Source organism: Notamacropus eugenii, chromosome 3, assembly GCF_028372415.1.
Source record: "Notamacropus eugenii isolate mMacEug1 chromosome 3, mMacEug1.pri_v2, whole genome shotgun sequence".
Classification (NCBI taxonomy): Eukaryota; Metazoa; Chordata; class Mammalia; order Diprotodontia; family Macropodidae; genus Notamacropus; species Notamacropus eugenii.
The window spans coordinates 208551251-208576101 of NC_092874.1; the positions used below are offsets into that span (position 1 = coordinate 208551251).

At 39.3% G+C, this 24851-nt stretch overlaps 1 pseudogene; it reads right to left on the bottom strand.

Moving 5' to 3' along the window:
• Nucleotides 1-22901: 22901 nt before the first annotated feature.
• Nucleotides 22902-24024, bottom strand: LOC140533872 (actin, cytoplasmic 1-like; annotated as a pseudogene).
• Nucleotides 24025-24851: the final 827 nt, after the last annotated feature.

Here is a 24851-nt window from a genome sequence, read left to right on the forward strand (position 1 = left end):
ATTGACCAGGGTTCTAATTTTGATTTTGTAGGAGTAGTAATGGTATAAGGCTTAGGAATGGTAATTTAAAATTGTATCAAAGTCAGTTTTGTAAACATAAAGATTTCTTCAGGAAAATACGGGAAAGATCCTGAGACACTGTACTGAAGATGACTGGAACAAGGCACAAGTACCAGAGAATGTTGGATGATGTTCCCCAGCAGAATGCAATATGAGATGAAAATTTTAAATGGACAATTCATTGATTTATCTTTTCTTTGGGGTGGGGGGCTCTTTTTCTGTATTTATAAAGGGGACTGATCCATTCTAATTTGTCAGTGTGTCGATCTGCCTCTCTGCCTTCCTACTTAAAGGGGAGGTAGATATGGAGAAGAATTCATACAAAAAGAAAGTAAGGGAGTATTAAAGATGTAGAAACAAAATTTGAAATAAGGAATGTCTAGACGGTGGTTATAAAATAAAGAATGTGAGTTAATGCTGGAAAGATTTGAACAGGAAGTGGAAAGTAAGTTCAGGGTGTAGAAGCCGAATCCATATTAAGGAGGAGTAGGGATTTGTGAGATAAAGAATTTGGTATTATATGAAGTTTTGCTTCCACAGATACTGCCATGCAGGGACTTTTCTGGGGAGTGTGGTGTGGGTAGATAAGCATAGCCTAATGGTCTGGGACTCCTAGCTCAAGGACTTTAGAGGGAGTGAAGCATGCAGTATGGCTCAAACTTGAGAGTTCATGCACCAGTCACTGAGCCCTAACTACTGCATATGCCTATTAACCTTCATGAATATTAATTTACCTGCCCATGTCCAGGTTATCCCTCCAATTTCTGCACATGGGATCCATTTTAAGGAGGGGAAGACATGTCAGGCAGTAATGTACAGTAGGTGGATTAGAAATATTGTAACCCAGGAAAGCTCAGAAAGGAGAAACAAAGTAGCACTATGCATGAAAGGCTTGTTCTTGCTTCTGTAGGTGTGGGTGTTGTTTGTGACAAGCACGTGCACATCTCGATAAGTGTAATAAACACCTTCCTCTGTTCACTTTGTTTCTGACTTCTTTCCACAAGAATGGCATGTTTCTCACCCTGAACCAAGCTTTTCTTTTTTTCCCTTTCATTTCCTTTTCTCTTCTTTTCTTTTTTTCCTCACCCTCCATCCCTCTCCCTTCCCTCTTTCTTTCCTCCTTTCTTTCTCATTTTGCCATCTGTATAGGGAAGCAAGTCCAAGGTACCAGTGAGTTCCTCAGCTTACAGTTTTACAGAATTGTGTAAGGCACTGAAAGTAAAATCTGTCCTGGTGAAGCTTCTATTAGCAGATGTTAAAAGTCAGAATATTACCATAGGTCTTCCTGACTTCAAGGCCTACTCTGTTTGTTAAGTCATGTAGCAGATGGCCTGAGTCCTCACGTGGCTCGTTGACAGTGGTGAAAAAGAAAGACACACAGGCAGGCGGATGAAGAAAGGGCAACTCCATTTACTGATCCGAGGGTCAGGGTATTTATAGACAGAAACTGAAAGTCTACATGACAATCTACTCCTCTCCCCTCCTAGTAATTTAACCATTCTTATTGTCTTAAAGATTGTTACCCTAGAGGGCATCTATGTTACATATCCCTTGTATTCTGTAGTTCTCTTATTTATCTCATGGAGACAACAACCTCAGGGGGGCCTGGAGAGCCATTCTGGATGATAATGAGCACAGTCTCAAAGAACAGTTGCCCTGAAGGTCTATCCTGAACTTTCCAACAGCACTCCAGCCTGACCCTCAACAAAGTCATGCCTCTTATGTAGGAGATTCAGATTTAAATCCAAGTTCTGATTCTAGATTTGGAATGAAGGGAGGAATCCTTGGAGGTGGGATAAGTTAAGTCATAGAAGGGCAAGGTAATGGGTAAAAATAAGGTGGAGGCATCAAGAGGGTTAGGAAATAAGAGATTCTCACAAGTACAAAATAGAGAGATCAGGAGTAGAATCTGTTAGGGAAATAAGAGCACGGCTTGTAATCATGATTTTGGACAAAGTTAAGGCTAAAATAGATTTAATCAAAACAGAAAAATAAGGAAACAACACTATGTGTCAGCCATATTTATCAGTGTTGTTTTATACTATTTAAAGCAACTAGATAGTATCAGGTGGGAATATTGCTGTGGTGTAGAAAATGATGAATTGGTAGACTTGGAAAAATACGGAAGGACTTGGAGTTATGAAGGAAGAGATTATCCACCCTCAGAGAAACAGAGGATAAATAAGTATAGTATTACACAGATGCATATGAATGCATAGATTTATATATGTCTAGGATTATCAGTACTTAAATATATTTATATGCAAATAATTGTATATAAGTACAAGGATATGAGTATATATATATATATATATGTATATCTCTGTGTATATATGTCTATGTACATATCTATGTATGTGTATATGTATATGTATATGTATGTGTCTATATCTACATATAACTATATCCACACTTAATTGTAGCCTTCTGGAAGGTGGGGAGGAAGAGGGAAAAAGAACAAGGTAAAAAGTATACAACAGAGAACAAAAGAAAACCTACAAGTAGGCAAAGAAAAGATGGATATCTCTCAACACAATGTGTGGTAGCTTTTTAATCCTCTCTCACATTCAGCTGTGCACATGGCAATGCTAGTACCCTTTAGTTTGTATTATTCTAGTTTTAGTATATGTTTGTTTCTTTTATCTCCTCTTAATCTGCATTTAAGTTCAAAATTTAAAAAATACACAAAAATCAAATGGGTATTTAATATGGTGGTGTTGTTAGTATAAAACCTCCCCCTTGATGTGGAAAAAATAGGTGCACTAATGTACTGCTGGTGGAGTTGTGAATGGGCCCAACATTTCTGGAGAATGACTTGGAATTATGCCCAAAGAGTTGTAAAACTGTGCATACCCTTTGAACCAGAAATACCACTATAAGATCTGTATTTTAAAGAGATCAAAGGAAAGAGAAAAGGACCTATTTGTAGAAAAGCATTTATAGCAGCACTTTCTGTGGTGGCAAAAGATTGGAAATCAAGGGGATGAACATTAGATAGAGAACAGCTGAAGAAGTTATGGAATATAATTGTGAAGGAATTGTAGTATTTGGCTAAAAGAAATGACAAGCAGGATGTTTTCAGAAGAAACCTGGAAAGAATTATATGAACTGATGCAGAATGAAGTGAACAGAACCAGAAGAATATTGTACCCAGTAACAACAAAATTGTAGTGATGATCAACTGTGAAAAACATAATTAGTCTAATCAGGACAATAATCCAAGAAAATGATCTAAAGCATGATGAAAAACACTAGAGAGAGATACGAGAGCAGGTGGAAGCATACCTTTTTCCCACTTTATGTTTCTTGCTTTTTATTGTTGATTTGTTTTTTGTTTTTGCAATACAGTGATGATGGACATATATTTTGCATGACTAGCATAATTATATTGGTATCATATTGCTTGCCTTCTCATTGGGTAGGGGAGGGGTAGAAGGAGGGATATAATTTGGGCCTCAAAATTTTTAATAAAAGAATGTTAAAACATCCATCCTGTTTCTGGAATAGTCTCCCACCAGTAAATAAGGAAAAGTTGGCTCAGGTTTAGATAGCATGTGTGGGAATGGGGGTAATATAAGTTCTGGATGTCTTTCTCTTGAAATTCTCAAAACATTTCCCTCAGGTAATGTTGTATCTTTTCTGTTGGGCTTCTTGTAGAATTTTGAATTTGTCTATCCTCATCACATCTAGTCTGTCCTGACTTCCTTTGCAGACATCTCTATCAGGTGTTGTCCTAGGGATACTGCTAGAATAAGTCAATGAAAAATCCATATGTTGCAAGGTAACTAGGCTTGAGTGACTTGCCCAGGGTCACAAAGTTAGAAAGTGTGAAGTATCTAAGGCCGGATTTGAACTCAGGTTCTGCTGACTCCAGGGAGTACTCTGAAGTTCACAAATCCCTCTTCTGGCCAAGGAGAGAGGAGGAGACAAAGACAAAGATTGAGTCTGAGGGGCTCTCCTTTTCCCTTCCTCTCCCTTCCAAAATGATGTCTTCATTCCTTTCTGCTTCCAAATAATTCAGGTTGGTACTTTCTCTGCAACTGACAGCATTGGTTTTCTGGAGCATAAATAGGTTGTCTTTCCCAGGGTCACAGGTGGAGGTGGAATCCAAGTGTGCCTGGCTTTTACACCAGCTCTCAGGCCATTGCTTCAAATGATTCTCATTGTAGTGATATTCCTTATGAGAAAAAATATAAATGAATGCATGCATTTAGGCATAACTATGTACTAATATTTTTCTTTCCACCTTCGCATCATTGTGACTAGAAGTTTTTTCCTAGCCCTGTATAGAATCTGTTAGCATTCATATGCAGAATCCTAAGGGGAAAAGCTATGTAGAATTTCATAGATGTTCCCTTTATCCTCACTTAAGAGAATAACCCAAAATTATTCTCCTGGCACTTGCTAGTCAAAAATTTCTGGAATGACACGTTCAAATTAATTCGTTAATAACCTGTTTACTGATCTAGTTTTAATTGCTTACCTTTGCTTTCATTCTTGAAAGTAGTCAAGAAGTTTGCCATATGTTTCCACAATTATAACCTTAGTAGATAAGTGTCTATTTGGGCTTAAACATCCTCCTAATATCTGGGATGATACCTAAAACTCTCCACATCCCCTTTGTTGACCAACATTGAGTTAATTAGGAAACATCCTATTCTCATATTCTAACACCACCCCAGCCCCTCTAACTAATCACTGTACTCAAAGATCCCACAGCATAATTCTAGAAGCTCATTCTCCACCAATCACCATGTTGGCATGTCTGAAAAGGAAGGAGCATTTCCAACACATTAGAAATTGCACTTTTCCTGTTCAAGAATATAAAGGTGGGATGCCATCTTTGGAGCTACTACATTATCCTAATCTAGATGCAGGTCGGGAAGACTGCAGCCTCCCGTTGCCACATTGTGGCAGCAAGTAGGGTGGGATTTGCTTGTTTGGAGTTATTTTTCAGGCTCAGGTTAGATTGTGAGCATGTGAGAGTTCAGTCTCCTTTGAGTCCTGATGGTTCACAGTTGTTCTGAGTCACGTGGGTTTCATGCCTGCTATCTCTGAGCCAATCAGGAGCACAATCTTCATTATATATACTGGAAGGTTAATATTTTACTTTGGGAGTTTGCTTTTGAGAAGGATCTTGTGATTACCTGGTTGAGACTCTGAGTGGCCCTATGTTCAGACCCCCAACTGCTCAGATGTCAAGGTTCTCTCAATCCAGGGCAGTATGTAAGTTGAATGGCAATATTGCTTGATTCAGAGAGCAAGATCTCTGTGTGTTGGTCTTTATCTCTCTGCTTATATTTTCCTGTATGTTGAATGTAATTAAAGTGATTGTTGGCCCCTCAAAGTTGCCTTTCCTTTTATAAATGCAGATTTAAGAACCTGTGATAGGCTACCCTGTGTATGTCGGGGTGCTGACTGACACCTCCAAACCTCTCTTTGGTCAACTGTACAGACGTTCTTTTGCAAATCTCTTTTGGACACATAAGTCTTGTGTGCCAGTTTTCTCCTTTTCCACTTACCCAGTGCATTTACCACAGAATCACTCACTGGAGTGGTCTTTGCCACAATACATAGGAGCTCATACAGGGAGTCTTTAGATCTAGTGAATGGTTCTAATTTAGCCACTGGGGAAAAGAAGGAAAGAGGTTAGTACTTCAAGTTCTATAAAAATGGAGGTGTCCCCCATGACCTAATGCCATCAGGAAGTAATTGATGAACCAAGAATGTCACTTACCTTGAGTATATATGTCAATAATGTGTTGGATGTAGTTTGGGTATGATTTTCTCATCAGTAGGCAAGGCAATTCATGCTCATGTTATCCTTATCCTTTTCTCATCACCTAATTAATCCAGACAACTTCAACTGACTTTTAATTCTCTTTTTTCCTCTTGTTAGCAGCATGGACACTGCTCTGCTCTGGGAATTCTTTGAGTATTGTGTAGTGGTCTGCTACTCAGAAGACATAGGTCTAAATTCCGGTTCTATTGCTAACTGGCCATGTTTCATGGGCAAGTCACTTCATTTCTCAGTTTCCTCATTTATAAAAATGACAGCATTTGACTAGATGATATCTAAAGTTACATCTCGCTCTAATATGCTGGCTCTGTGGCTTTGCAGTTAAGAATGTCAATTAATTTGGGCTATTTATTACCTTCATATAGTTTAAGGAAGCAAATGTGTTGAAGAATTATTAATATATTTCAAAATCACTTCAAATTGTGGCAGAAGGTCCTTTTGTGTGCCTTTCAAATTATGCTGTGCAGCTGATTGTACCTTGTTTCATGTGTTTTTGTCAAAGAATGATTTTTTTTAACCCAATACTGCATAACGCACATTGCCACACTGGACTACATTTAAGGCACACTACTCAGGGGGAAGCTAGGTGGTGTAGTGGATAGGGCATTGGCCCTAGAGTCAGGAGAACCTGAGTTCAAATATGGCCTTGGACACTTGACACTTACTAGCTTTGTGACCCTGGGCAAGTCACTTAACCCTAGTTACCTTGCAAAAAAAGAAAAAAGAAACACAATTCAGAGTAACACAACCATAGAAACAGCATAAGCAGCCTGGGTAAACAACCACAAAGAGTTTTCAAATGTCTTTTTCTCCTTCCTTTTGATGCACACAGTTTAAGATCATTAACTTAGAGGCCTAGACATACTTTGCTTCTTTATAAAAGCAGCCTTAGAATGAGAGGGAGATTGATGTCCACTGTAGACTTCACAGATAAATTACTGTGCTTTTCCTGATTATGGCAAGAAAAAAAGTGCTGCAGAAGAATTGCTGAGTAACCATGAGAAAACCTGTGTACTTTCTCTGATGACTATTACATAGCAAAGATTGATCTGATAAAGTGTTTTGCACTAATGTTTCCCAAAGGTCACAACCAGGTGTGTACGAAGTAGTTGAGGAAGAGGAAATGTGGGAAAGAAGCCCACATCTTGAATCTTGAAATTACGTTTTCATTCGTTATGTAATCTCTTTTCCAGAAGTTTTTAACATGTTATTTTCTTTTTCTTCTGTCACTGATGATTTTTGTTATCCTTATTCCTTCTCTCCTCCCCCAGGCACAATGATTAATTAACCCAAACCTTCCACACTGCAGAGGTACAGCAGAAAGAGGAAAAGCCTGTGAGGCTTAAGGAAACAGGAGGTTGAAAATAGGCTTCTCAAATTTCACTACAAGAAATCTTAGACATCATGTAGTTTAATCTCTTGTAAGGACAGCATGTTCTCTTTGGGAATTTTGTCCCTGACAAGTCTGTTTAGGGTACAGAGGGTGATGGAAGATACTACCAAAGTCTGGTCGGAAGAGGGACATTTTCAGCATATCTGCCGAAAGGTCAGCCATTAACCCCTGTGGGAACAAAGGATTTTGGAGGAATCAAATGGGAGAGATAAGAGAAAACCAGAGAACAAACAAAAGAGGAGGAGGAGGGGGAGAGAGAAAAATTGATGTAGTGCCAGCAGACTTTCAACAAATTCCCTTAATTCCTGCTGCTAATAACAGAAAATCCCCTACTTTGCAAGTATGGAAATGTCAGCACTGTAATACAAGAAAAACAACATTTTTCTGACTTTGAGATTTCATTAGAACAAGTTGAGAAACAAGGTCATCTTTAAGGCATCAAGACTTCAGCATTCACCATGCTGACAAGCCAGCACAGGAACTGCAAAATTTAGACTTGTAACCTTGAGAACTATAGATGGGGATAAAATTCTTAGATAAATAGTTGCTCACAATATTTTTTTCTTGATTTAGCCATTTGCTTTATAAATATTTTTATTAAGTAAATATTATCTCATTCTTAAGTAAATATTATTTCCCCTTACTATTTCATGCTATTAAATTTTCATTGGCTTTTGTGAGTTTCAAAGGAAAATGGAGGTTTGAAAAAAACAGTTTTGAACAGATTATTGATCACAAAACATAGACCTAGATTGTGATGGGCCGTTAGAGGAAGTCCAATGACTTCCTTTTATAGATGAGCAATTTCAGAGAGGTTCCAGTGGCAGTTTGAATTTGAACTCTAGATCCAGGGCTCTAGATAATAAATTCAAACAAAACTGAAGAAAATATATACAAGTACAGGTCATCATACCTCATTTTACAGATGTAAGTCCTAAGAGTAAGAACTGACATTGCCAAGTTCACACAAGTAGCAAATAGAGGCCAGGGATATTCACATTATAAACAGATAATACTGTGTCCCAGAAAGCTATGATAGTATGCAGTTGTTTATGATTTTACTATGAACACAATTAAAAAATATTTATCTTAATGCAAATAACAAAATTAGAGAAAATTATATAATTTTATGAGAAAACCCAAAGCGCTTAAACATTTGATAAGATTCCCCAAACTGTGTTTGTGAACCTAGAGGTGATGGATGTAACCCTGTTTGCAAACTCACTCACTGAGTAGGAAGTGACATGGCCAAATCTACTACTTAGGAAAATCATCTTGTTAGCAAGTAGAACATGGATTGGAGTGGCAAGAGAATTGAAGGAGGGAGACTCCTTGAAAAGTAATTGCAATAGTCCAGGAGGGAGGTGGTGAGAGCCTGACCTAAGGTTGTAAGGGGACATAGATTTGTTGTTGACTGATGTCCTTTTAGTCATGTCCAACTCCTCATGACTCCACTTTGGGAGTTTTTTGGTAGAGACACTGGAGTGGCTTTCATTTCTTTCTCCAGCTCATTTTATGAATGAGGAACTGAGGCAAAGAGGGTTGTCTTGACCAGGGTCACACAGCTAGTAAGTATCTAATAATGGATTTGAACTCAGGAAGGTTGAGTCTTCTTGATTTCAACCCCAGGGCTTTATCCATTTTAGGTGCTATGACAGACATATATAAAAAATATTTTGAATGTAGAAATAATAAGATTTGGCAACAGATTGAAAATGTGGAGAGAATGACAAGCCAAGTGAACATGGAGTTAAGGATGGCATTAAAGATGAGAGCTAGAGGAAATGAGAAGATGGTGGTGTCCTTGACAGTAATGGGAAAGTCTGGTAGGAAAGAAGACTTGGAAGAAATGATAATAAGATATTAATAACAAGGTAAATATATAATATTATGCTTCTCTGTGGCCTCCTAGTGACTAATTTCACCATGTGTCATTTCCATGTAGTCCCTTTTTCTTATCCTGAGTTTAGTGCCACTGGTAAGGTTTCAGACTAAAAGTAAGATTGTGACTTGCTCTGTACTCCCAGCACTATCACATATGCCTGTGTTAAGCTCCAAACTTTGCTGCCTGTTCCTTCCCTTCTCTCACACAGAGCCCTACCTTAGATCAGGTGCTCCATTTCTCCTTCAATGTTGCTCTTCATTTCCAACTGGAGAATTCTGTCCAATAGACTCATCAGGTTATGTGGGTCAGCATGACCCTTGTGGTCAGTTACCTGGGATTTCATCATTCATTCCCTCCCATTTTCAAAATATGTACTAAGATTGATATTTTTTCTAGCCTAAAATATATAGCACGTCTCCATCAGGGATCTCCTACCTAAGCATCTTATATCCTGTGACAACATCCAAATACCTCTCAGAAATGTACTTCCAAACTTTGGCAGTTCTCTAGTAATGGAGTCTCCCCCTCTCTGGGTCATCTCCAGTCATCCTGATGAATATCTGGTCACTGAATCCAGATGGTTCAGGAGGAGAAAGTGAGGCTGGTGACACTGCACAGGCATCCCTCATTCAAAACAAAGTCAGGTGCAAGTCATATCATCTTTTCTCTGATGTTGTGGTCCTCTAAAATGAAGGACAAACACAATCTCCCTCTTTCATAAAGATGCTGTACAATCCAACGCAACAACCTTGAGTTTGCCTGTGCCTTTGGCTACTCTGGCACATTCAGTACTCTACAGAGTCTTCTCTTTATCATTAAGGAATTTGCATTTATCACAGGGTTTAAAGTCTTTGCATAACCTACATGGGAACCAGATATACAACGTGCGACACTAAGGTGATCAACAACCACACCAAATCTCTTTATTCTGTCAGTTACCAAGCATTTATTAAAAGCTTACAATTTTCCAGATACTGTACTCAGTGCCAGGCATACAAATACAGGCAAAAAGAATGTAAGCTCCTTCCTCGAGAAGTTAACACTGTCATGGAGGAAGACAACACATGAAAGAGGAGTGGAAAAGGGAGGAGAAAGGAGGTACCTGAATATGGGCAAGGTGGATAAGTCTAGAGAATGAATCTGGTCTTTCTTCAAAATGGACATTTTGGGAAGAACTCACCAGTGGGAGAAGGGGCCCATTTTACCTTTCTACCTCATTCCAGATTTCAAGGTAATCAAGAGGTACATGCTGACATTTCCTCATCAATTACAACATAACATCTTTTTCATTATTTCGTTAATAATCTCTATGTCCCCATCTAGTTTATTGAATATTATTTATTAAATAAATTGGAGAAACTTTTCCACCATAAGTTTTTATCTCTACATTTATATTAAACTCCCTGATATCCTGTGCTCAAGGAACCATAGAGGTTACTGACTTTACAACTAATCAAAAGTGTAATAATCAAATAAACAACACCGATGTATTTATAATGCATCAGTTATGAGTAGAGAATCACCTCTAACCAATGCGGCTCAGTTCTGGAAATGCGATTTCACCATTTAAATCTCTTAGAATGGCAGCCAAAGACTCTTGAGAAATCTCTGTATGTTTCTTTGAAGGATGAAAGTTAAATTCTTTTCTGTAAGGATCTGATTCCTATTTTTTTCTCCTTAACATTTAACTCATTCAGTTCTCTTGGTCCACAATCTCTGTACTTCATCCAGTCTTTCTCTAGCCATTACAGTTAACAGATGGGCTGTTAAATTTTCAGTTTCCTCTCTGTTTCCTCATATGACAATTAAGCTGTATTTCCCAATATTTCATTTCATAATTCCAGGCAGGAGAAAGAATATCTACAGGGAACAGTCGGAAATAGTAAAATGCAAGAACGGGGAGTATGTAATGTCTATTAAATTGGTTTGGGACCATATTGGGGAGGGCCTTAAATATCACTGAGCACTTTGTATTTTATCCTAAAGACAATAAAACACTTCATTTTGACAGCTCTGTGGAAGACAGATTGGAAAGAGAATAGATGTATTACAAAGAAATCCATATAGTCCAGGCAAGAGATGTTAAGGATACAAGCCAAGGTGGAAATTATGTGAGTGAAGAAAAGAAAAAAGATGGTGAAGACAGACTAGAAGTGAAACTGCAAAGATTGATAACTGATTAGATATGGGATGTGAGTGACAGTGAAGACTCAGATGATTCTGTGATAGTTACTTGGGCTATGTGTGGGACTTGGAAAACTGTATGGACTCTGCAAAAGAAACAGTCAAGAACAGATTATTGATTGCTTTTCTTAAGTTTAGTAAATTAAAGTTATTTAGCAATTTAAAGTAAAGTTAAAGTACTATGACACTGTGATAATTATTCTACTTCAAGGGATTGTGATATTGAATATGTTCACGATGTAGCAGCCCATTCACCTGGACATAGATCCAGGTGGTTGAGTAGTTTAAACTCTCTGCTGGTCAGGTTCTGAAATTCAAGTGGATTATGGCATTATGCATTGCCTCTCTGCTCCTTGTCAAAACATCCATCTATATTCACAGGACTCGAGCGATCAACATACCCTAGTCCCATTAAAAAAAAAATACAACTGTTGTGCCCCTATCTGTTTTGCTTACAGTTTATTTTAAGGAAAATCAATTTGAGAAGAAGAAAAGTTCTGAAAGAAATTTCCACAACTTCACAAGGCATTATCACTACTCTTTGACAGTCTGTTAACAAGCAGTTGCTGGCTCATTACCTAACAAACCATGAGAGCCCTTCAAAAAGCATTTTTGGGAAACAACTGCCGTTAAAAGAGATGCTTCTATATCTGTGGGCCAGAGAAGGGAGTTTGATGAGAAAGTAGGGAACCAGAAAGCTGCTCTGAGTTATAGTTTCTGCTCCTGGGACTTGATAGATCTTTTCATATTCATTTCTACTCAAATTGGACTTCAAAGTAGATGATTTAGAAGATTGAGTTCAGCAAGATTCCTTTCCACATGGCATGATCAATGAAGCAATGGGGGTCACTGGAGAAGAGAAAGATTTTGTTTCCATTGCAGTGATGCATGCAAGAGTCATTTGAGCAAGGCCATCATGAATGTAACCCAAGGATAAAAACTGCACAGTAGTGATAAAGGTACTTATGTTTTCTGAGGTTTCTATTTTTGAGAATTTAAATAACCTGGATTTTGAAGCATGCTCAGTTTATCTGACGGATGGGTGAGATAGTCCCCTTCGATTGGTCACCTGCATCTTTAAACCTGTAGGACCAAAGTGACTTTTGGCCTCCATTCTATTACCACATGGGGAGGTCAGCAGAGAGTATATGGTATATAATGAATATGTATAGTTCACATTTCTGTACTGATAAAGCACTTTCCTCACAACAGCACTATGAGGTAGGAAGTGCAAATCTTGTTATTCTCATTTTACAGATGAGGAAGCTGAGGTTCAGAGAGGTGACTGCTTTTCCACAATTTCAAAAATAGCAAATGTTAGAGCCCAGGTTTTCATATTTCACATTTGGATATTTTTCATTACACAATATAGTACCATATATATATGAACAATTTCACAAGATGGTCTAGCTGTGCTCATTTTGTTGTATGTTTATCTACATCTTTTCATGCTTCCTGGCATTTAATTTATTTGTTGTTGCTTATATCATAGCAACATTTTATTACACCCATGTCCCACCGTTTGTCCAGCCATTCCGCAGTCAATAGGCATCGATGTTGTTTCCAGTTCTTTGCTATCACAAAATATTTTAGTGTGTCAGAATCCCCATGCCAAGGCCACTCGTGCTCTGTTTACTATTAGGACACATCCTGCTTTCCAGAGCTAAGGGCCAGCAAGTAAGCTGTGCCCCGAGCTTGGCAAATCACTCAGGTATCTTTGTGAAGAAAACCCCCAATAGGGTCACAAACAGTTGGATGTGATTGAAACAGCTCAAGAACAACAACCACAATTCAGAAGAGAGAGCAAGCTCACTGTTGGCCATTGGTAAAGGAAAGCTGTGAGGAAGAGGTGAGCCATAAATGGGGCTTAGAAGGAAGGTCAGAACTCACAAAGGCAGAGAGGAGAGAGAGAGGCTATTCTAGGCAGTGGGAAAACCATGAGCAAAGGAGTGAGGGTAGAAATAAACCATATGTTTCTCAGGGACAGTGGTAAGAGGATGACTTTTCCTGACTCCTGGTCTGGTTCTCCATCCAGTGCACCACCTCACTGCTCCACTCTTCTGAACATCAGATTCAGTGTGATTCCCTTCAGCAATCTACACTGCTTTTCATTGTTTGTAATCATGTTTCTGTAACTGGATTGTAAACTCCTTGAGGTATGGGATCCTGACTTTTATCTCTGCCTCAGAGGGTCTCCCTCTTCCTTGAAGATGCAGCTCAAGTACCATCTTCTACATGAAGCCTTTCCTGATTCCCCTCAACTGCTACTGCTTTTCCTCCCAAACTACCCTGTTTTGTGTGTGCATGTATGTATAACTTTGTATTTGTGCTGTAAGTATTTTCATGTGTGTTTGTAAACTCTTTGGGAGGAGGGATTGTTTTGCACTTTATGCTTGGATCCCTAGTGCTATCACAGTACATGGCAACTTTAGTAAATAATTTGTTAATTTTAATTCTTTAAATTTTCCTTAATTAAGTCTTACTGATATACCTATAGTTTTAATTTTTCACCTCTTCACTGATCTCTAGAACTAAAGCTAAAATAACATAACGAGGGTAGGGAATCTCATGAATACAGTGGAATTGTTTTTTATTTTTCTCATGGTGCAGTCTTCTCCTAATCAAATGATTGAAGCCATAGAGGCTGCCATAGATCTGGGTTATGGCCACTTTGACTGTCATTTTGTATCACAGTGAAAAAGAGGTGGAAGAAGGGATCCAGCAAAAGATCAAGGAAATCATTGTGAAGTGGGAAGATCTTTTCATTGTCTCCAAGGTATGTCTTATCTGCTGGGAAAATCACCCCTGGACTGGCTGCTGGTAGAATTGGCAGAAGGATGTTTTAGAGTTCAGAAGGATATATCAATTGATTGAACATGTTTGATGCTCAGGGACTTCCTTTCTATAGTGCATTCCCCTGGCCTAACACCATGCAAAGTAATATAACCAAAGACTTAAGCACTAAAAGAAATTAGGACAAGACTAATGTAAATTGAGAAAAGCTGTCCAGAAATTTTCATGAAAATTGGAAGTATGACCTATCAGTGACAGTTATCAGCCATTTTACATATCTAATGTCCTAAAAGTGAAATATCATGGGGAAAATTCCTGCGTGCTATTTATCTTATAGGTTCTGTTAAGAAGAATTGTAATAGAATCACTCTGATTCTAACCCTAAAGAATACATTCCTCTTCCCTTCCCTTTGTCCCTTCCTAATCAGCTCTCAGTTTTTCCACACCCATTGGGGCAACTGGGTGAGAAGGCATAATTGTGCACAACACTTGGATGAACATGGAGTCACAAACTAAACAATAAGCTTTCCAAGCATTGACATCTGCCCTACCACTGTATTCTGGAGTCATCTGGGCCTTACTACTTGCCTGTAAATACACCATCCCCCAGATTACATGTGTTGTCTCCACAATTAGAGTTGAGCCCCTTGAGAACAGGGATTGTCCTATTTTTTACACTTATGTTTCCAGCATTTAGCCCAATGTTTGCTATATGATAAATGCTTTTTCTTTCATTCCTCCCCCTAAACAAACTGAGGTTCACTTCCCATCAACAGATCAGCATGAGGGGAATCATGCTTGAGTATAGAGAGGTAACTTACATGTCAAATGCTGAAAGACCCTGGAAGTCTTTTTATGATATCTCCACAGTAGTCTTCACTGGGTGAGATGAATAGTCTGGGCTTGTTGCTCAGCTGGACTCATTAAGCCTGATTTCTGTAGAGCTTATTCCTTCACTAGTTAGCCTATATTCTCTACAGCCTCCAGCTTCTGGCTCAGCTGACATCCTTGGCTAAGGCATTATCAGGTGCTTTCCTACAGAACCAGCACCTTTACCAGAGGAGCAGTAGGAAGCTCCCTCAGCATCTTGTCTGTGTGGCTTGCCATCTCTTGAACAGCATGACTTTTGCTGTACAGGTCAAGCTGTCTTCTTGAACTTCTCTCTGCAGAAGACTGGGATTCAGGAAACAATGTTCTTGAATCCTCCTGTCAAGTACATATCTCCTACAGTCATATGTATATTCCTGTTGCAAGATAGAGGTAGGGAAGAGAATCTGAGGTGAGGAAGAAAAATTACCATCTCCCCCCACAACCCTGCAGCAAGGGCAGAACTAACCTCAAGTTCATTGTCTTTTTAAGTCTTTTAGAATGGGACTCAATGGTTTATTTGATTTTAATTTAAGTGTCAAGGAGAGGACAGGGGACAGGACAGGGGAAACTTGGACTCCAAGGGGCCCCTGCCAAGGGTTCCTGGACCCCACTAGCTTTAGAGGGATTATCAGTGGTAAATGTTGCTGTTTCCCACCCAGCCTAATGTCTTTGTTTTCCTTGACCTCCTTAAAGGGGTCATGCCCCGCCTACTTCTTTAACAGGCCTATTCAATGAATGGGCGTTACCTCACCCTAAGTAAGTAGTACCTGCAGAGACCTTGGCCTAAAGGGCCCAAGGTCTCCCAGTGCACCCTGGGTCATTTCCAGTCATCCTGAGGAGTATCTGGTCACTGGATTCAGATGGATCTGGGGGAGAAGTGAGGCTGGTGACCTGCACAGCCCTCCTTCACTCAAAACAAAGTCAAGTGCAAGTCATGTCATCATTTCTCTGATGGCATAGTCTTCTTCAGGAACAAAGGGCAAACATGAAGTCTCAAGGAAGAGGGCTGAGCCTCTCAGTCTATCATTAGAAGTTGCCTTTGCCCTATCAGTTGCCTTCATCAAATGGACAGTGCTCCATAATCCCATCAGATTGATTAAGGAAGTGCTTTGACTCCATTTCCCATTTTCATGCCTTTAACCTGGCTAAAAGACACACACAGAACCAATTTCTGTGCCAGAAACAAAAAATACCAGCCGTTTCCAGAGTGATCCTAGTCAAGAAAAGGAGCTCTGAAACATTCCTCACAATGAAAGGCAGGCTTACTTAAAGGCTGGGGCTGTGATGGAGCAAGAGCTGTGGCATTAAACCTGTCAGACAGGTAAGTTTGGAATCTGGAAAAAGGCCCAGTGGCACCTAGTCCCTTCTCTCCAGTACTGGAGAGCTCAAGACTTCACCCTATATCCACCCCCATAAAAAATGCTGATGAAATAGAGTAGACCAGAGACAAAGTATCAAGGACCTGTTGAATCAAGTTGGTTCATGATGAGGAATAGATTTGCAAATCAGAACCTCTTCTGATCAGAATTCCACCTTGCTGTAGTGAAGGCAGAGATCATCTACGTCAATCAGAAATGAGAAGGGAGTGGGAAAGGTGGATCAAAAACCACCATTTCCAGGGCCTGAGGGGTTTCCCAGAATAAGCACAAGAGTCCACCATGCAGGTGTTTTGTAGTCCTGAGGGGACAGTATTGTTTCATGTCCTTGGGGTCATTACTTGATGGGTCATGGGACCAGAGTTCTGTGATGGGAATAGGTTCCATAGTCTTTGATTTGCTTCACTTAAGGTAAATAGGCAAAAGAAAGCAGTGATTGTGAAGAATTGACAAGGGTTTGAGTGATCATTTCAAGCCGCATTATAAACTTCTGACTCACTGTCAGAAGAGACCATTCTGAGAAATCCAAATTGTTCTTATATTCATTACACATAACATATTGAATAATAGGAAAACCATAATTCCATTCATAGTCTTAAGATGAAGGAGTATTGGGAAAGGATTCTTTCAGGAGGTGTGACTTTCTCTCCTCTGTTGGGTACTGAAAGCTCTTTACAACCTGTTCTCAACCTGTTTTCCGCTCTTTTCCACATTACTCCCCTTCATGCACTCTAGGATTAGCCAAATAGACATTACTGTCCCTCACTTTAAATTGGGCCACAGACACTGACTGGGGAAGTGACTGGGGAATTCACTTAACCCTATTTGCCTCAGTTTCCTCATCTGTAAAATGAGCTAGAGAAGGAAAGGCCAAACCACTCCAGGGGTTTCTTTGCCAAGAAAACCCCAAATGGGGTCATGAGGAGTTGAAAACAACTTAACCACAATTACAGCACTGTCCCTCATCCATCCCTCTCTTTTATCTTCTTGCTTTTGCATTGGCTCTTCCTCATGCCTGGAATGCACTCCTTCCTCATCTTAGATTCTTGAAAACCTTCTTTTCCTTTAAGACTCAACTCAAGTGTCATCTGCTACATTTAGTCTTTCCTGATTCCCTCAGTGCCTCCTTCCCCAACTGACTAACATCTATTTCACACCCACCCACCCACACATACACACACACACAAAAATTATATATAGTCATATACCTATACATAAATGCATGTATATATAAATATGTGTATGTGTATATATATGTACATATTGCATATCTTTACATATTCATATTGACTTCCTCCAATAGAATCCAAGTTCTTGTGAGTTCGAACTGTTTCCTTTTTCCCTTTGAATCTAGCCCTTAATAGTGGGAGCTACATAGTAGATATTTAGTAAATTCTTGTTTGACTGACTGAATCACTACACTGAGCAAGTTAAATTAGAGATGTACCTACCTCTGTATGTGCCCATTTAAAAACTCTTTTGTATGAGTATGGGTCAAATTTGCCTCTTTTGTCCCTTTGACCTTGACATCACTATATTGAATTTTGAATATGAATTTTATCTTTCTCCCCTGTTTGCTTATGAACTTGCTTTAATCTCTTTGGATTATGGACCATGTTTTTTCATATAATCCATGTCACCTTCCACTAGGAGAGCCCATATTCACATAACGTTTATCATGGTTGTATAATGGTGATACTTTCATTATCCCTTTTTATAACCTTGGAATACCTTCTATGAGAAAGACCTTGTGAAACATGCTTGCCAAAATAGCCTGAAGGGTCTATAGTTGAACTACTTGAACTTTTACATTATGCTTTGGCCTATGGATTTTAAGATACATTGTGGTAGTTAAGTTCATCATTCAGACTTAGTCTCTTTCCTGCCCCTAAGCATAGGGGGTGGGTGGTACTCAGGTTTGTAACCTTTGAGTGTATTTTAGAGGAGGTAATAAAATTTCGTTTTGAGATAGTGTTCCCCTCTTCCTTAAATTGTCTTCTGTTTCCATATTTGTTTGAATTCCCTTGCAGAATGTAAGCTTTCTGATTCAATGGTATTTTTTTTTTTAATATTCCCAACACCTAGAATAATGTCTTGCACATAGTGGTACTAATTCCATATTTGTTGAATTGAACTAAGTTCTGTGGTACCTGAGGTTTATTTACAGTTTAATCACCAAATAACTTTGTGCCCTCATACAGATCTTTTAATCCCTCTGTGTCTCAGTTTCCTCATGTGAGGAAGGGCAAGATTTAGACTAGATGATCTCAAGATCTCTTCCACTTCTAACATTCTGTAATTTTCATCCTCTAAAATACACATTCCTATGAAAAATCCATCTAAAGCTTAGATTCTTCTTAGAACTGGTATGGTTAGAAACCAGTAATAAGCATTAGAAATACATCCATCCTAGGAGTAGCTATTGGTGCTCCTCAGTTTTTCTGACTTATTTACTTTCCTTGCTTTGTTTCTTTTGTGATTTCACATTTAGAACTTTGGAGGCAGGATGGATCTCATATACAGAAAGATTGTGGTGGGGATGTAGAGTTGGCCAAATAGTCTGGGGTAACTAAAGAAATGGTTTGGTGAGGGTCTTGATGGGAGTGATATGGAGTCTGGTGAAACTAAAGGTTGACCTCCAGGAATCAAGAGAAAGGGATTAAGGATGGGAAGTAGCTGAAGGCTACCTAGAGATAACAGGGCCAGACTCCTTAAAGGTAACAGAGATTGGGCCACAGTCACAATGAAAAGCATATGGCATTAGACAAATGCCAGATCAAATTGGAGGTTTCAAAGAAAGTTCATGGGGGCTCCCAGAGCCTATACCACATTAATACCCTTTACCCTTTTGCTTACTCCTAGTACATTCCATTCAAAAGTAAATTTTATGTTTTTAGATATTCTCCCTTCATATTTAAATGACCTTGTACCCTATGTCTATGTATATATCTATATATCTCTACATATATATCTTTACATATATACATACATATACCCATGTACATATATATATACCTACAAATATATAGTATACATACACATACATACCCATACACGCCTACATATATATATTCCCTCTAACTACTATAATAGTGACTTAGGTCTCACAAGTTAAAAATAAAATTGTTCCACCTAGGAATGTAAACAGTTCAAAGTTAATGAGTTCCTTAAGTCTTCTCTTTCCCTTATACCTTTTCATGTTTCTCTTGGTTCTTGTATACGAAAGTCAAATTTTCTATTCAACTCTGGTCTTTTCAACAAGAATGCTTGGAAATCCTCTATTTCATTGAAATTCCATTTTTTCCCCTGAAGTATTATACTCAGTTCTGCTGCATAGATAATTCTTGGTTTTAACTCTACCTCCTTTTACCTCTGGAATATCATATTCCAAGCCCTTGGATCACTTACTGTAGAAGCTCCTAAACTTGTGTATCCTGATTGTGTTTCCACAATATTTGAATTGTTACTTTCTAGCTGCTTGCAATATTTTCTCCTTGCCTTGGAACTATGGAATCTGGTTTCAATATACCAAGAAGTTTTCTTTTGGGGATCTCTTTCAGGAGGTGATTGATAAATTCTTTCCATTTCTCTTTTACCCTCTGCTTCTAGAATATTAAGGCAGTTTTCCTTCATAATTTCTTGAAAGATGATGTCTAGGCTCTTTTTTTGATGCTAGTTTTCAGATAGATCAATGATTTTTAAATTATCTCTCCCAAATCTATTTTCCAAGTCAGTTGTTTTTCCAATGAGATATTTCACATTGTCTTCTATTTTCTCATCCTTTTGGTTTTGTTTTATAATTTCTTGGTTTCTCATAAAGTCATTAACTTCCATCTGCCTCATTCTAATTTTCAAAGAGCTGTTTTCTTCAGTGAGCTTTTGAATTTCCTTTTCCATTTGACCAATTCTGCCTTTTAAAGCATTCTTCTCGTCTTTGGATTTTTGGACCTCTTTTGCTATTTAGGTTAGTCTATTTTTAAAGGTGTTGACAATGAAATTAGAAAGGTGGTTTGGAGTCAAGTCATAGAGAGTTTGAAAGACTCTTTGGCCCTGAGCCATAAACTAGCCTTCAAAGGAGGGAAAAATAGAATTCCCTAGTCCCAAAGTCAGTTATCCTAGGTTTGCTCTACACATTAGAAATTCCAATGAGTATTCATTTCCCAATGGAATGAAGACTTGATTGTGACAATGAAGATGATGATGATGGCAGCTCACATAAATGTTCAGCAGTTCACAAAATCTATGGTGTTGCCAGTTCCATCTATACTTCATTGTTTAATATGTTCCCTACAAACTGGAATAACAACAGAGGTATCTGTCACATTCCCCACTAAAGTAATCTCTATAGTATGTAGTCACTAAACTCCTAAAGTATTAAGTATAAAAAAGGGTGTATTGGAAAAGAGAATTTTCTATTAAAATTCCTTTTGTTCTACTGTCAATTACCATAGTGCTGAGGTTCTCTGATCTTCCCTATGTGACATTCAACCAGAATCTGGTTGAATAATTTCAGACTTTGGTGATGATATCATAAAAACTACCTACTAGGATGATTATTTTGGTGGTGGAGGGATATTAATGTAAGCAATGTTATACTTTTTGTTGGGAAAAAGTATAATTAGCTCACTCCATACAATCTCCAAATATGAGTCTTTCCCACAGGTTTTGATTCAGTTTCAGATACAGAGAAATGTGGCAGTAATGTCTAAGTCTGCCAAGCTGAATAAAAGAGAACTTCCAGGTAAGCATTTACTGGTTGGTGGACGACTGGGCCAACAATTTACCAGTCATCAGGTCAAAAGTGTGAAGGTAATTGTCCTTCTGCAGTCTCCTGAGATTTCTTCAGGCTCAGGGAATTAGAGATAGGAGGATGGAGTGGACAGGCACTAGATTGATAGTGAGAAGAGCTGGGTTCAAAACCTGACTCTATTGATTACTACCTGTATGAACCTGAACAAGTCATTTCACTCCTCCAGGTCTAATTGATCACCCTAACAAAATGAAGAGTTTGGAGTAGAAATGATCTGTCAATTCCCTTCTAACTCAATCTGTGACTCTGTGATATTGTCTTTATTACATTGTTATAAGAAATTTGGGGTGCCTGAGTCCAAGATGTAAAAGAAGTAGGAGGAATGGTCTGAGTACTGGGGCAGCCAAGTCAGGTGGGGTCATTTATGTCTGGGAAGCTGCAGATATCCATTAGATAACAGTAAAAATACTGAGTACCTCTAGCCCATCATGAGTTTACCCTTTAGTTTGGGAGTTTGTTCCTGCCCTTTCTTTAGTTTCAGACCTTTCTTTTTGGCACATACCTCCCTCCATCACTTCCTGAAGGACTCCTTTCAGGCCTAAAGTATCAAATTGCTCCTTTTTATTTTCCATTCAAATTTTTTTTTCTTTCTGGATGTCAGAGCTGTTGCCTGAAGTGAATACCAAGTACCTGTGCCCTGTGGAAAGGGTACAGATGGAATTCAGAAGTGGTGATCTATGGGCCAGGTATGGACAATAAAGGCCACGATGAAAGGGCAGTCAAAAGTATTGTACTGAAATGAGAGTCAAGTGAACACCAGAACCATTTGGGAGAATTCAGAAGTTTGGGGGAAAGGTAGAGGGTTTCCTGGGTTCTGGACCACATTAGACATAAATCCTTTAGTTGACTTGGTGGCAATTCTGAGTCATTGCATGAAAATAAGGGAGAGTCTTTATTTTGCCACCCTGGAAGAAGGGGACAGATATTTCCCAGAAAGTTCTTAGGGGGCAAAAATTTCTATCATTTCCCCAAAATGGCTTTCAGGGAGTTTTTGGCAAGTGGGCCAGAGAATGCTGAGTGGGTAGAAGTGGAGGGAGAACCTCAGTATCAAATTTTTTTTTCTTTAATATGTGCACTTTTATTTCAAGTGATCTTAAGTCAGTGTACAGGTAAGGCTCCTCCCCTTCCCTAAGTACTGGCACCAATCTCATAAAACTTTCAGGGAGACTGTAAGGTCTTCATTCACATCTGTGTTGGAGGTAGGGAGGGAATTTAGGGGGCCATTCAATATGGCTGACAAAAGAAAGGAACATGTATTTAGGTGGAAGATACAAAAAGTTTTTTTTTAAAGAATTACATTAATTTACATGTAAAGCAGTACTAGTACTTCCCCCCTCCCCCCCCTCCTCATATGGATTTGTTACTTAGCTCCTTTGCTCTAGCAGACGACAGCCTTCATGGAGGATCATAACTCTGTAACAGTGCATTATACAATATTTGGAATGATTGTTAAAAAAAAGAAACAAATGTAAAATCAGAGTTCTGAAGATGTACTGTAGAACTTCGGGGATATTTGGCTCCAACATACTTAGACTGCTCACCACCTTCACCATTGTAGTTTTTAAATGGAATGCCAAAAAAGCAAAGCAAAACAAAACAAAATAAAACGAAACAAAAAAACAAGACAAATAAAGCCATGCCAATCTCATCTCTTTTTTTCTGGGCAATTACCATGTCATACCCTTTTGACAAAAAAATAAAAATAAAAAAAAAAAACACAAACAGCCCATTTAAAAGCATTTGTGGAAGACAATGGAGGGCTCAGATTCATCATCCTCCTGCTTGCTGATCCATATCTGCTGGAAGGTGGAAAGAGATGCAGACATCTCTTTCCATCTTGAGATGGAGCCCCCAATCCAGAGTATTTGTGCTCAGGTGGGGCAATAATCTTGATTTTCCCTGTGCTTGGAGCTTGGGCTGTATTCTCCTTCTGCACCCTGTTGGTAATGCCTGGGTACACGGTGGCACCACCAGACAATACATTATTGGCATGCAAATCCTTATGGATGTCAACATCACACTTTATGATTGAGTTGAAGATAGTTTTGTGGATTCCACAGGATTCCATACCTAAGCTGGAAGAGAGCTTCTGGACACCAGAAACTCTTGTTGCTAATTGTGATAACCTGGCTATCAGGGAGCTTATAGTTCTTTTCCAGAGAGGTGCTAGAAGCAGCACTAGCCATCTCCTGCTCAAAGTCTAGGGCAATGTAACACAGCTTCTGCCTGATGTCACGCACGATATCTCTCAGCTGTGTTAGCGAAACTGTACCCTCTTTTGGTCAGGATCTTCATGAGGTAGTCCTTCAGATCATGGCCAGCCAGATTCAGATGGAGGCTGGCATGGGGAAGGGCATAACCTTCATAGATGTGCACAGTGTGAGTAACACCATCACTGGAGACCATCACAATACCAGTGGTATGACCAGAAGCATACAGGGGCAACACAGCCTGGATGGAAACATACATGGCTGGGGTATTGAAGGTCTCAAACATAATCTGAGTCATCTTTTCTCTCTTGGCTTTGGGGTTCAGGAAGGCTTCTGTGAGCAGAACATAGTGCTCTTCAGTGGCCACATGAAGCTCAATGAAGAACGTGTGATGCCAGATCTTCTCCATGTCATCCCAGTTGGTGACAACACCATGTTCAATGGGGTACTTCAGGGTCAGAATACCTCTCTTGCTCTGATCCTCATCCCCCACATAACTGTCTTTCTGGCCCATACCCACCATCACCCCCTGATGTCTGTGGTGCCCAGCAATGGAGAGGAAGTCGACCCAAGGGGCATTGTCTCCTGCAAAGCCACCTTTGCACATTCCAGAGCCATTGTCAAGAAGAGCAGCAATATCATCATCGATGGAAAACTTTGAAGTGGCAAGTTTAAACCCGAGAGAGAGAGAGAGAGAGAGAGAGAGAGAGAGAGAGAGAGAGGAGGTGGTGCCGCACCTGGAGGCAGGGGGCAAGTGAGTGCATGCTGGGTGGAAGAGCTCACAGCTCCAGTATCAAATTTCTGAAAGAGGTTTATCATCTCTGAGTCAGTTTAATACAAATAACTCTGGTGCCTGATATAGAATTGCTGACTGTACAAGAACTGTCCATGCTGTAACCCTGTTCCTGTTTGTCATCACCACCTAACATGAGAAGAAATCTGGGACTATTTTGGAGATCTCATCACCTCGGTTCATCATCACCATCTTGCATTCAAAAACCTACCATGAAGTGCAAAAATTTGACATCTGTAACCCCAAGGCAATACTTACAGCCCTGCTGGTGTCTATAAATATGCTAATGCAGTTCTCAATCACAAAGTATAACAGACTTTCCAGATAAAAGGCGGAATAAAAACATTTATTGTAACAGCAGAATGCCAAATCCTCAAACCAGAAAACCGAATCGGTCATGGTAGCCAAATAGTCAATACACATTAGCACTGTAGGGAACAAAGGCATTTCCAAGTCTTCCCCTCCCTGTTGGGTCTTTCCCACAAACAAACACTCATGGTCCTAGCTTTCTGCTAGCCTGTGTCCTTCCCACTTCAGCCCTAGCCTGACCAACTTCCTCCCAGGTCTGTTCTACCCTTTCAGTTCCACTCATTCAGCAAGCTCCTCCCACCACTTGTGTCTTAGGTTACCATGTAATTTAAGCAGGTCACATGGGCCTGTTGATGAATGAGCAAGAT